Source organism: Silurus aristotelis, assembly GCF_946808225.1.
Source record: "Silurus aristotelis genome assembly, chromosome: 21".
Taxonomy (NCBI): domain Eukaryota; kingdom Metazoa; phylum Chordata; class Actinopteri; order Siluriformes; family Siluridae; genus Silurus; species Silurus aristotelis.
The window spans coordinates 21,214,974-21,226,308 of NC_139594.1; the positions used below are offsets into that span (position 1 = coordinate 21,214,974).

General features: G+C 40.3%; 1 pseudogene across 1 annotated transcript in view; it reads left to right on the plus strand.

Moving 5' to 3' along the window:
• The first annotated feature begins 3,985 nt into the window (after positions 1 to 3,985).
• The window catches only part of LOC310716380 (NLR family CARD domain-containing protein 3-like), a 58,590-nt pseudogene continuing 51,240 nt past the window's right edge, over positions 3,986 to 11,335 (plus strand). The window contains exons 1-6 of the transcript XR_014538250.1: positions 3,986 to 4,122; positions 5,095 to 5,215; positions 5,821 to 5,937; positions 7,430 to 7,483; positions 7,711 to 9,616; positions 10,008 to 10,202. The product of XR_014538250.1 is annotated as an NLR family CARD domain-containing protein 3-like (transcript). The remainder of the gene's footprint in view (positions 4,123 to 5,094; positions 5,216 to 5,820; positions 5,938 to 7,429; positions 7,484 to 7,710; positions 9,617 to 10,007; positions 10,203 to 11,335) is intronic.

Consider the following 11,335-nt stretch of genomic DNA (forward strand, 5'->3'; position numbering starts at 1 on the left):
TTCCTCATACAATACCACAACTCCTCTCTCGGCACCCTGTCGTACGCTTTCTCTAAATCCACAAATACACAATGCAGCTCCTTCTGTCCTTCTCTATACCTCTCCATCAACATCCTCAAAGCAAATAAGGCATCTGTGGTGCTCTTCCTCGGCATGAAACCATACTGTTGCTCACAGATGGTCAGCTCTTCTCTCAGCCTGGCTTCCACTACTCTTTCCCATAACTTCATGGTGTGACTGATCAACTTAATTCCACTGTAGTTACTGCAGGTCTGCACATCTCCCTTATGCTTAAAGATCGGTACCAGCCCACTCCTTCTCCATTCCTCAAGCATCCTATCACGTTACACATCACATTCCTGTGGCGGTCGCTGGTAACCCGGGCCTTGACCGATGCATGTAACTCTTATTCGTGATCCGCATATTCGATTTGGCACATGTTTGATGCTGGATGTCTTCAATAACACAACCCTCCCCATTTATCCGGGCAAACACTATATTCTACCAGCCATATTAGTTTATTTTACCACCAAGTTTTATATGCGAAAGCTATTCCGAAACAAAATACTGTACACCAATCAAATTTCTGTGATGTAAACAAAATAGAAAACATCTAAATTACACCACTATTGTTTGGTTGGAGCAAAAATGCTTACAGCATGTTGTTCAGTGGATCCTTATCTTTCCTAATAAACCGGGATTAGCAGCAGTGGATGTATTTGTGACTCGTTTTTCAGTAATATTGCAAGTACTGCATTTTTTTTCTTTTCATGTTGTTGTGTACTGATTACACAAATTTACCAAATACATTCATTATACATTTTCCTTTTAAAAAACTGTGACGTAAAATCACTGCTTGAGGCTTAGAGCTTTAGAATGATTTTTAGTTTGTAATTTTTATTCATCAAGCAGACAAAAGTGAAACCATCAAAAGTGTTTTTGATGTGAGTGTAATGGTCAGTGATGTGTGTAATAGTCAGTGATGAGTGTGATGTCAGTGTTGTGAGTGATGGTCAGTGATGAGTGTAATGGTCAGTGATGGTCAGTGATGTGAGTGTGATGGTCAGTGATGAGTGTGATGGTCAGTGATGCATGTGTGATGGTCAGTGATGTAAGTGTAATGGTCAGTGATGTGTGTAATGGTCAGTGATGTGTGTGATGTCAGTGTTGTGAGTGATGGTCAGTGATGAGTTTGATGGTCAGTGATGTGAATGTGATGGTCAGTGATGTGAATGTGATGGTCAGTGATGTGAGTGTGATGGTCAGTGATGAGTGTGATAGTCAGTGATGTGAGTGTAATGGTCAGTGATGTGTGTAATGGTCAGTGATGAGTGTGATGTCAGTGTTGTGAGTGATGGTCAGTGATGAGTGTAATGGTCAGTGATGGTCAGTGATGTGAGTGTGATGGTCAGTGATGAGTGTAATGGTCAGTGATGCATGTGTGATGGTCAGTGATGTAAGTGTAATGGTCAGTGATGCATGTGTGATGGTCAGTGATGTAAGTGTAATGGTCAGTGATGTGTGTAATGGTCAGTGATGAGTGTGATGTCAGTGTTGTGAGTGATGGTCAGTGATGTGAATGTGATGGTCAGTGATGTGAATGTGATGGTCAGTGATGAGTGTAATGGTCAGTGATGCATGTGTGATGGTCAGTGATGAGTGTGATGTCAGTGTTGTGAGTGATGGTCAGTGATGAGTTTGATGGTCAGTGATGTGAATGTGATGGTCAGTGATGTGAATGTGATGGTCAGTGATGTGAGTGTGATGGTCAGTGATAAGTGTAATGGTCAGTGATGCATGTGTGATGGTCAGTGATGAGTGTGATGGTCAGTGATGCATGTGTGATGGTCAGTGATGTGAGTGATGGTCAGTGATGAGTTTGATGGTCAGTGATGTGAATGTGATGGTCAGTGATGTGAGTGTGATGGTCAGTGATAAGTGTAATGGTCAGTGATGCATGTGTGATGGTCAGTGATGTGAGTGATGGTCAGTGATGAGTTTGATGGTCAGTGATGTGAATGTGATGGTCAGTGATGTGAGTGTGATGGTCAGTGATAAGTGTAATGGTCAGTGATGCATGTGTGATGGTCAGTGATGAGTGTAATGGTCAGTGATGCATGTGTGATGGTCAGTGATGAGTGTGATGGTCAGTGATGCATGTGTGATGGTCAGTGATGTGAGTGATGGTCAGTGATGAGTTTGATGGTCAGTGATGTGAATGTGATGGTCAGTGATGTGAGTGTGATGGTCAGTGATGAGTGTGATAGTCAGTGATGTGAGTGTAATGGTCAGTGATGAGTGTAATGGTCAGTGATGAGTGTAATGGTCAGTGATGCATGTGTGATGGTCAGTGATGAGTGTGATGGTCAGTGATGTGAGTGTGATGGTCAGTGATGTGAGTAATGGTCAGTGATGGGAGTGTAATGGTCAGTGATGAATGAGTGGGATGGTCAGTGATGAGTGTAATGGTCAGTGATGGGAGTGTAATGGTCAGTGATGAATGAGTGGGATGGTCAGTGATGTGAATGGTAAAGTTAGAGAAGAGAGTGAAAAGACCAGTAAGGGAAGTGAAGAAGGAGATCATGTGGTAGCTGTGGGAGCTGAGGGAGCTCAGGCTTGTGAGATGAATGAAGCCCTGAATGAGCAGCTAAGTGATTTATCTCAGCGTTCTCTTGCGAGCATCAGATATGAGGAACAGTGGTCAGACACGTCTGAACAGGATATTTACTCTGTCGAATAAACAAACTGATTTTTGGATGAGACTAAAGGAAACGGAGATGTTGAAGTAAGCGATTTCTTTCCCCATCTAGAAAAGTTTGTGTCTTCTGAGGAAAACATGTTCGCACTGAACCACAGCAGAAACATCTTCATTAAAAAACTCAACAGCAATCAGACACGGTGAACAACCTGGAAAAGAGACTAACAAGGGGAAATCTACATAGTCATCATGTTTTCTCTCCTGTTTTTCTCTCTATCAGCTCTCTATTATCTCTCTCTCTTTCTCATGGAGATTCTGCAGGTGGGATCCCTGAGCGTAAATGAGATAAAGGACAGAAAAAAAGAGAAATACTTCAGAAAGTAAAGGCTTAAAGAAACTGAGTATAATCTTCCTGCAGGAGACACATAGTGACGAGGGCAATGAGGTGGATTGGGGCTTGTGGTGGAAAGGAGGAAAAATCTTGAGTCATGGATCCTAATATTAGTGCTGGAGTCGTCTTTCTGTTCTCACCTAATGTTAAAGCACAAATCTTCTCACAGGATGAGGTAAAACCAGGTAGACTCTCATAGTGAGAGCTGAAATCAACCACTTCAATGTTTTGTTTGTAAATATTTCTGCTCCTAACACAGGGTCAGAGAGGGTGAAGCTTTTCTCTAAGTTAGAGAACGTTAGAGAAGAAAACACCAGTAGAGGAACTTTATTCTCCTGGGGGGAGACCACATGCTAAATCAGCAAGAGGAAGAACTAAATCCCTGAACTTCTCAGACAGATGGAGAGAAAACAACCCACGAACACGTCAGTACATGTGGGTGAAGTTCCACACAGGCAGGGTTTCTGCAGCAGGTTTAGACATGTTCTACATATCACACACACCATGAGGAACACGGTCACACACTCTGATCTTCTCCCTACACCACTTTCAGACCATAAACTAATCCCAGTCGAGTGCACACTAATAACAAGAACACAGAAGTTCCTACTGGCATTTCAGTCATAAACTTTACAGAAAAAAACATTGTGTGAAAACTTCAAACACTTTTGGAAAGAATGGAAAAAAGAGAAGAAGAGGTTTGAATGTGTTAAATCTATGAGTCAGTGGTGGGAGATCAGGGAAAGTGCATGTAAAGTGTATTGAGGCTTAAAGTACTTCTGGACGTCGCTCTGGACACGGGCGTCTGCTTGATGAATAGTCTTTTGTCAAAACACATCAAAACACAAAACTTGAAAATATTTGAGAAGAAACATTCAACTCAACTCGTCAAGAGTCGATTCGGTTTTCCGAAAGTGAAAGTGTTTCTCAGCCTCGACTCAGTTTTGAGGAGCGGTTAGAAAAACACAAAGATGTTAAACAGCAGGCAGAAGCGGTGAGATTCATGTCCAACAACAAGCAGTGCTGAAGAAAAGTGGGTGAGTTTTTCCTAAAAACGACTTTCTATTGGAATACCAATATTGAGAAAATGGAACAAACCCTAAATAATACAAATCCCACTGGCAGCCTTATTTCTATATTTTTATCCACTAAAATGATGCAGTTATTTACAGATTTATTCCCCAAAACAGTGAAGAACAAAGAGAACTGCTGGATTCTTTATGGAAATACATGGATGTGATTATGGTACAATAACAGTGCATCAAATCTATTTATATTCCAGTATTAAGTAAGATGGAATAAAATAATGTACAGAAGTATAAATATATAAATAACTAATATATTGATCATTGCAAATTGTTTATTGTTAATAATAATAATAATAATAATAATAACATTAATAATAATGCATTATAATGTAATATTAAATAAAATGCTAATAGTATGTACTATCAATTACAATAGAATACAGACAAAAAAGAAAAGTAAATACTTGTACAATAATAAATGAGTATAATAATAAATTAAAGTCTATATAATATCTCTCAATCATCTATTATCACTAATTATTTGTACATTATTGTTATTATCACTCTATTATTGTTATGTTGTTATATTTGTTGTGTAGTTGTATTTGTGTACAGGGAACTCTCGCCTGGACCAAGATTGCAGCAGCATTGACGTATCACGGCGACGGACCAAAGCGGCCAATGAGGCGTCTGTGTCTTATATGTCTATGGATTTCACTTCTAATGGACTTTAATGGACTGTGTGTGGAAAATATAGAAATACAGAAGACTTTAATCACTTTTTATACATAGAAATAAAAAACAGAACAGTGTTTATTGGTGTTGTGTTTATTGCACACCTCCTGTCAGTCTGTGTTCAGATGAGGAATAAAGATGTTAGAAAAATATGTGAGAATCAGTAAGACATCATGAGGATCAGCTGGTTTTAGAAAGATTTTCCCCCAGTTTTAACTGCATGTTGTTTTTGTGTTTTCTAGGAGTGTGATTGATTCCAGCAGAAGAGATCGGCGTCTTCAGGACTCTGCGTGTACACGAGCATTGAAAAATGGAGATCCCTGATCAGGGCACAGATCATGTGACCTCACCCTCAAAAGACTGGTAACCTGCCATGTTCTAGTGTTTTACTAATGAACTGTTCATATCTGTAAATCTGGAGACATTTCTGAGAGCTTCATTTCATATATAAACATGACCCTAAACACATTTATTACACAATTAAATACACGTGATTGTGCACAATTTATGAAACTCTCAAAACCAAGAGCCATAAACTCATTGTCTAATTAAAGCTATAAGACACAAACAACATGGATAATCCTTATAATATGTGTTCTAAATGAGTGTTTAAGCAGCACTGGAGATTCTCATTACTGACCTCAGTTCAGCTTCTTTTCAGCACAATCACAGAAAACCTTTAGAACATCACCTCAATTACAGGGAACCAAATCAATAAGTGCTGTTTAACTCCAATCCAGCAGGAGCAGTTACAGTGGGCTGGAACTGTTTTCTACATCAACTACATACTATAAATTATAATCTTATCCAAACTAAATCTGTGTTTTTATCACCAGTTTTAAACCCGTGCTCTACTTCCTGCTCTACACCACCACTGCATAGGGACTTTTTCAATGCACTGGATTTTGTATCCTGATTTTAGCAACAATGAAATTCTGTCTCATGACCATTTTTATAATTTTCTACAGTAAACTACAGAGAGAGAAATCACATTTACCAGTGCCCAGCTGTGTCTCCATGAAGAGTGATGCGTCTATGGATATTCCTCAGAGCTTTAGCACTGGAATCTCCTCACCTGGACACAGGTAACATCCCATAATACTCCTAGTTAAAGTCACAGTTAATGGCTGCACTACACCGTCATTAGCAGCTGTTTAGATTTATATTCTAGTTACTTGGTCTTTAGTGATTCTACAATACTTTCAGTAAATCCTTTAGATGAAAAAGTGTAAATATTTATTAAAGTCACAATCAATTACACGTAATGTCTTCAATCCTAAAATAAAAATACTAATATAAACAACAAAAAAGCTACAGGAAACATCTAAACACTACTACTTAAAGGTATAAGCAGTATTTTTGGGGATCAGGAACCCTGACTTAGTGATCAGAATCTTCTGTAGATCTTACTCTGTAGATTATCTTTGACCTGCCTTAGACACCTTAGTGTGAAGAAGGAAAGGAATAATAATAATATTAATCATTAGAAGCCAGAAAAAGGTAGAATACAAAAAAATAATAGAAAAATGATAAACAAATGGTTATAGAAGGGTTCATTGGTTTAGGGAAGAGTAAATAGGGAGGGGGGAGGAGGGTTGGGGTTCAAGAACAAAACACCTTTATATTGTTGCATTCAGGTTATATTTTTTCTCTTCAGAATAAATGTGGAGAAAGACACACACACACACACACACACACACACACACACACACACACACACACACACACACACACACACACAATGTCTGTGGACGTTCAGCTGTCTCTGTTCCAAATCTCTTGTATCTCCTCCTTTTATCCTTTAAGGCACAAACGGCACACTGCAGTACAGCACTCATTAATGACACTAAACACAGGTGTATGTGATCCTCACCACTCAATTCCTCTTCCTCCACCCTCCAGTCACACAACAGTGCTCACACACTTCCCACCTCCACAAGTGTGCACTAAATAAATATCTCTATCAGCTATTTTCAAACTTCAGAATAAATACCAAGTTTTGTTGATTGTAAGTAAAATGGTGTCTTTATAAAAATGAAGCATGCAGTTAAATAGTAAAGAGTCGACATGAGACAATAACTAAAGACATGATATGAGACGTGTCTCCATACAGGCTTCACAAGACAATACTGACACGAGTCAGAAAAATGAGAGATCAGAATTTCAGCTTTCATTTCCTGAAAGGTTCAGTGCAGTGTTCTAAGTGATGGAACACATCTAGATGTAAAGATCAGGAACTGAAAGCTGGAATTCTGATCTTTTGTTTCATTTTCATCTTTTACTCTCAAATCCAAATGTCTTCAGTGTCGAGCAAAAACCCAAAGAACTGGACTTCCTGTTCCAATACTTTTGGAGGTTTGTGTAGGAAGAATAGAAAAGTAGGAAAAAGTGTGAAATGAAAACAGGAGCACATTTAATTCTCCAGGTGCACAATGTTGGAGTTGTATTCAGCTCTGTGTTCTCCAAGTGTTCCTGCTCTCACTCCAATTATTGTAGTACAATTTGTGTTCAGGTTTAGACTCCAGTATTAAAGTGAGGAACGTTGAGATCTTTAACACTTGTTGTTTTTGTTCCCAGTGTTCTACAGAAGGCAGGAGACAGAAGAGAGAAGAACATCATCACAGCTACAGGGTACGATCAAAACCAACACCATGACTGTGACACTGACACACTGCTCTTCTAAAGCTCTCTGCTGTTAGGAACTACAGAGTGATTAGATGATAGAAAACCTCCAGTAGAATAAAGTAAATCCACAGTGAGAACATCATAAAGATCTATCTAGCAGGAAAAATGTGAACTTCTACTCTAATCATTGGAGCCCATGTCTCACCATGTCTTCCTACTTCACCCTGTCACAGACACGACCCAGAATCCACTGCTGCAGATGAATTCCAGAAGAAGTTCAAGTTCAATCTGATGAAGAAGTTTCAGTGTTTGAATGGATTGATGCTAAAGCAGGAAAACCGAACACTCCTGAATGAGATCTACACAGAGCTCTACATCACAGAGGGAGACATTGGAGACGTCAATAAAGAACATGAGGTGAAACAGATCGAGGCAGCATCCAGGAGGAACCCAACTGAGGACACACCAATTAAATGCAGTGACATCTTTAAACCCCTACCTGCACAAGACAAAGCCATCAGGAACATTCTGACAAAGCCCTTATCTAAACATGATAAAGAACCCATCAGGAACATTCTGACAACCTTTATCTGAAAAAGATAAAGAACCCATCAGGAACGTTCTGACTAAGGGAGTAGCAGGAATTGGAAAAACAGTCTCTGTGCAGAAGTTTGTTCTGGACTGGGCTGAAGGGAAAACAAACCAGGACGTCCACCTCATATTCCCACTTCCTTTCAGAGAGCTGAATCTGATGAAGCAGCAGAAACTGAGTCTGGTGGAGCTCCTTCATTTGTTTTTTAAGGAGATGAAAGAAATGGACATTTCCAGGTTGGAGAAGGTTTTGATAATTTTTGATGGTTTGGATGAGTGTCGTTTTCCTCTGGATTTCCAGAAGACAGTGAGAGTGTGTGATGTAACTGAATCAGCACCAGTGCATGTGCTGCTGATAAACCTGATCAAAGGGAACCTGCTTCCCTCTGCTCTCATCTGGATCACCTCCAGACCAGCAGCAGCTGATCAAATCCCCTCTGAGTGTGTCCATCGAGTCACAGAGGTACGAGGGTTCAATGACCCTCAGAAGGAGGAGTACTTCAGGAAGAGGATCAGTGATCAGAACCTGGCCAATAAGATCATCACACACCTGAAGTCATTAAGAAGCCTCTACATCATGTGCCACATCCCAGTGTTCTGCTGGATTTCAGCTGCTGTTCTAGAGAGAATGTTGGGTGAAGCAGAGAGTGGAGAGATCCCCAAGACTCTGACTCAAATGTACACATACTTCCTCATCATTCAGACCAACATCATAAGAGAGAAGTACCTACAGAAGCAGGAGAGCGATGAAGAAATGCTTCTCAAACTGGGGAAACTGGTTTTCCAGCAGCTGGAGAAACAAAACCTGATCTTCTATGAGGAAGACCTGAGAGAGTGTGGCATTGATGTGACAGAAGCAGCAGTGTATTCAGGTGTGTGTACGCAGATCTTCAGAGAGGAGTTTGGGCTTCACCAGAGTAAAGTGGTGTACTGCTTTGTTCATCTGAGCATTCAGGAACATCTCGCAGCTCTGTATGTGCACCTGACCTCCATGAAGGAGCAGAGAAATGTTCTTAAACAGAATAAGGATGATAATGATCATAGTGATTATGATGATGGTGATAATATGGACTGTAGGACACTTTCAGATGTTCACAGGAGTGCTGTAGATCAGGCTTTAGACAGTCAGACTGGACATCTGGATCTTTTCCTCCGCTTTCTTCTGGGTCTCTCACTCGAGTCCAATCAGAAACTTCTACTTTCCTTAGTAACACAGACAGGAAGTACCTCCCAGAACAAAGAAGAAACAGTTCAGTACATCAAGAAGAAGATCAGTGAAGATCTTCCTACAGAGAAATCCATCAATCTGTTCCACTGTCTGAATGAACTGGGTGATGATTCTCTAGTGGAGGAAATCCAGCAGTATCTGAAATCTGGAACACAAAGTGAACTTTCTCCTTCACAGTGGTCTGCTCTGGTGTTTGTGTTACTGACATCAGCACAGGATCTGGAGGAATTTGACCTGAATAAGAACATCACTCCAGATAAGATCAGAGATGAGATTCTTGTGAGAGTGATGCCTGTGATTGCAGCATCCAGAAAAGCAATGTAAGTGAAGCTGAATGAAATTGTTCTACTGTTACAGTGTTGAGAACAAATCAAAGGTCTGAGCTGTTCAGATGAATCGAACTCTGCAGGACTCTTTAGACTTTTTCCTTTCTTCTCTTAAAAACCTTTTAGATCAGACTCTCTTACTTTCCCATTTCGATTCCCGGATCTCATCCTCCATGTTTATACAACGTGTGTGTGATGATGTTCCTCAGCTGAAACTCTCACCAAGCCAAATCTTAACATCTCCGACTGTCAATTCTTATTATTCCACCATTTAATCATTGTGTTCAACTGATGTGTGTGATGTTGAAAGTGAGATGCTGAAGTGAAGCTTTGAGAACTTGTTTGATCTTCTGCATTTCTGTTCATTATCTTTTATTTCCTTCAGTATCAGATGCAGTGAAATTACAGGGAGAAGTGGAGAAGCTCTGACCTCAGTGCTCAACTCAGAAACCTCCAGTCTGAGAGAACTGCATCTGACTGTCAATACACTGAATCTGTCTAGGAATAAACTAGAAGACTCAGGAGTGAAGCGTCTCTCTGCTCTACTGGAGAATCCTGAGAGTAAAGTGAAAGATCTGAGGTAAGATCATCTCTCTGAGAGACACAAGAACTCACTAAAAGCTGCAGTGAATTGTTGTATACAGTGTTGTTTTTCAGGTGAAATTTGCTGTAGCAGTACAACATCCAGAACAAATCTATCAGTAATGAAACTTCTCACTTCCACTAATCATTAATGCACTGAGAATTAGATCCATGTGTGAATAAAACTCCAGTTAAACAGAGAGAAAGAACCTGATTCATGACTTTGAACAGAAAGCAGCAATACCTTTACACCTTTTGTACACATAATGACAGGAATCTCAATCACAGCAATAATCATTGGTCAGGTTTAATATGATCTTGTGATTGGACAAGAGAAGGGAGACGGTCCACCATAACACACACATCATCTTCAAATCATCATCATTGCTTTTTCAACCTGTTTCTAGACGTCTTACCATATTATTATTCTTCATTGTCAGAGATTCCCCTCTGCTCCGTTTGCAGAATGATGAAGTGTGTGCCAGCTTGCATTGCTCTGGACTTCCCAGTTCCATTCTCTGTTTCTCAGAGCGACGTGTGTTTGTGCTGCTGCTCTCCTTCATCTCATCTTCTTTTACAACTTCTTTATTGAACTGCAAATGTTTAAGATCTTCTAAGAGTAAAAAATCCCACATTTACTTCTGTTTTTTCCTCCACATTCATTAGGTCATTAGTGCTGCTCTACTTCTAATCCCCTGCTGTGAAAATGAGCTGAAATACACCTTACACTGCCACCTACTGGTCATTTACTGCAGTTTTCTTGTGTCAGCAGTCTGAGATGAATCAAAGTGCAGTACAAATATTTATCTCTATTAAATCATCTTTAAATTCATTTATTTTCATTGATAAATTATATATTTTTGATTTACTTTGTAAGTCCTGGAGAACCGGAAGTAAGGGATGCCGTCAAGCCGAAGAAGGAGTCCTACCTGGCCTGGTTGGCTTGTGGGACTCCTGAGGCAGCTGACGGGTACCGGCAGGCCAAGCGAACTGCAGCCCGGGTGGTTATCGAGGCAAAAACTCGGGCCTGGGAGGAGTTCGGTGAGGCCATGGAGAAGGACTATCGGCTGGCCTCGAAGAGATTCTGGCAAACCGTCCGGCGCCTCAGGAGGGGAAAGCAGTGCCCCACCA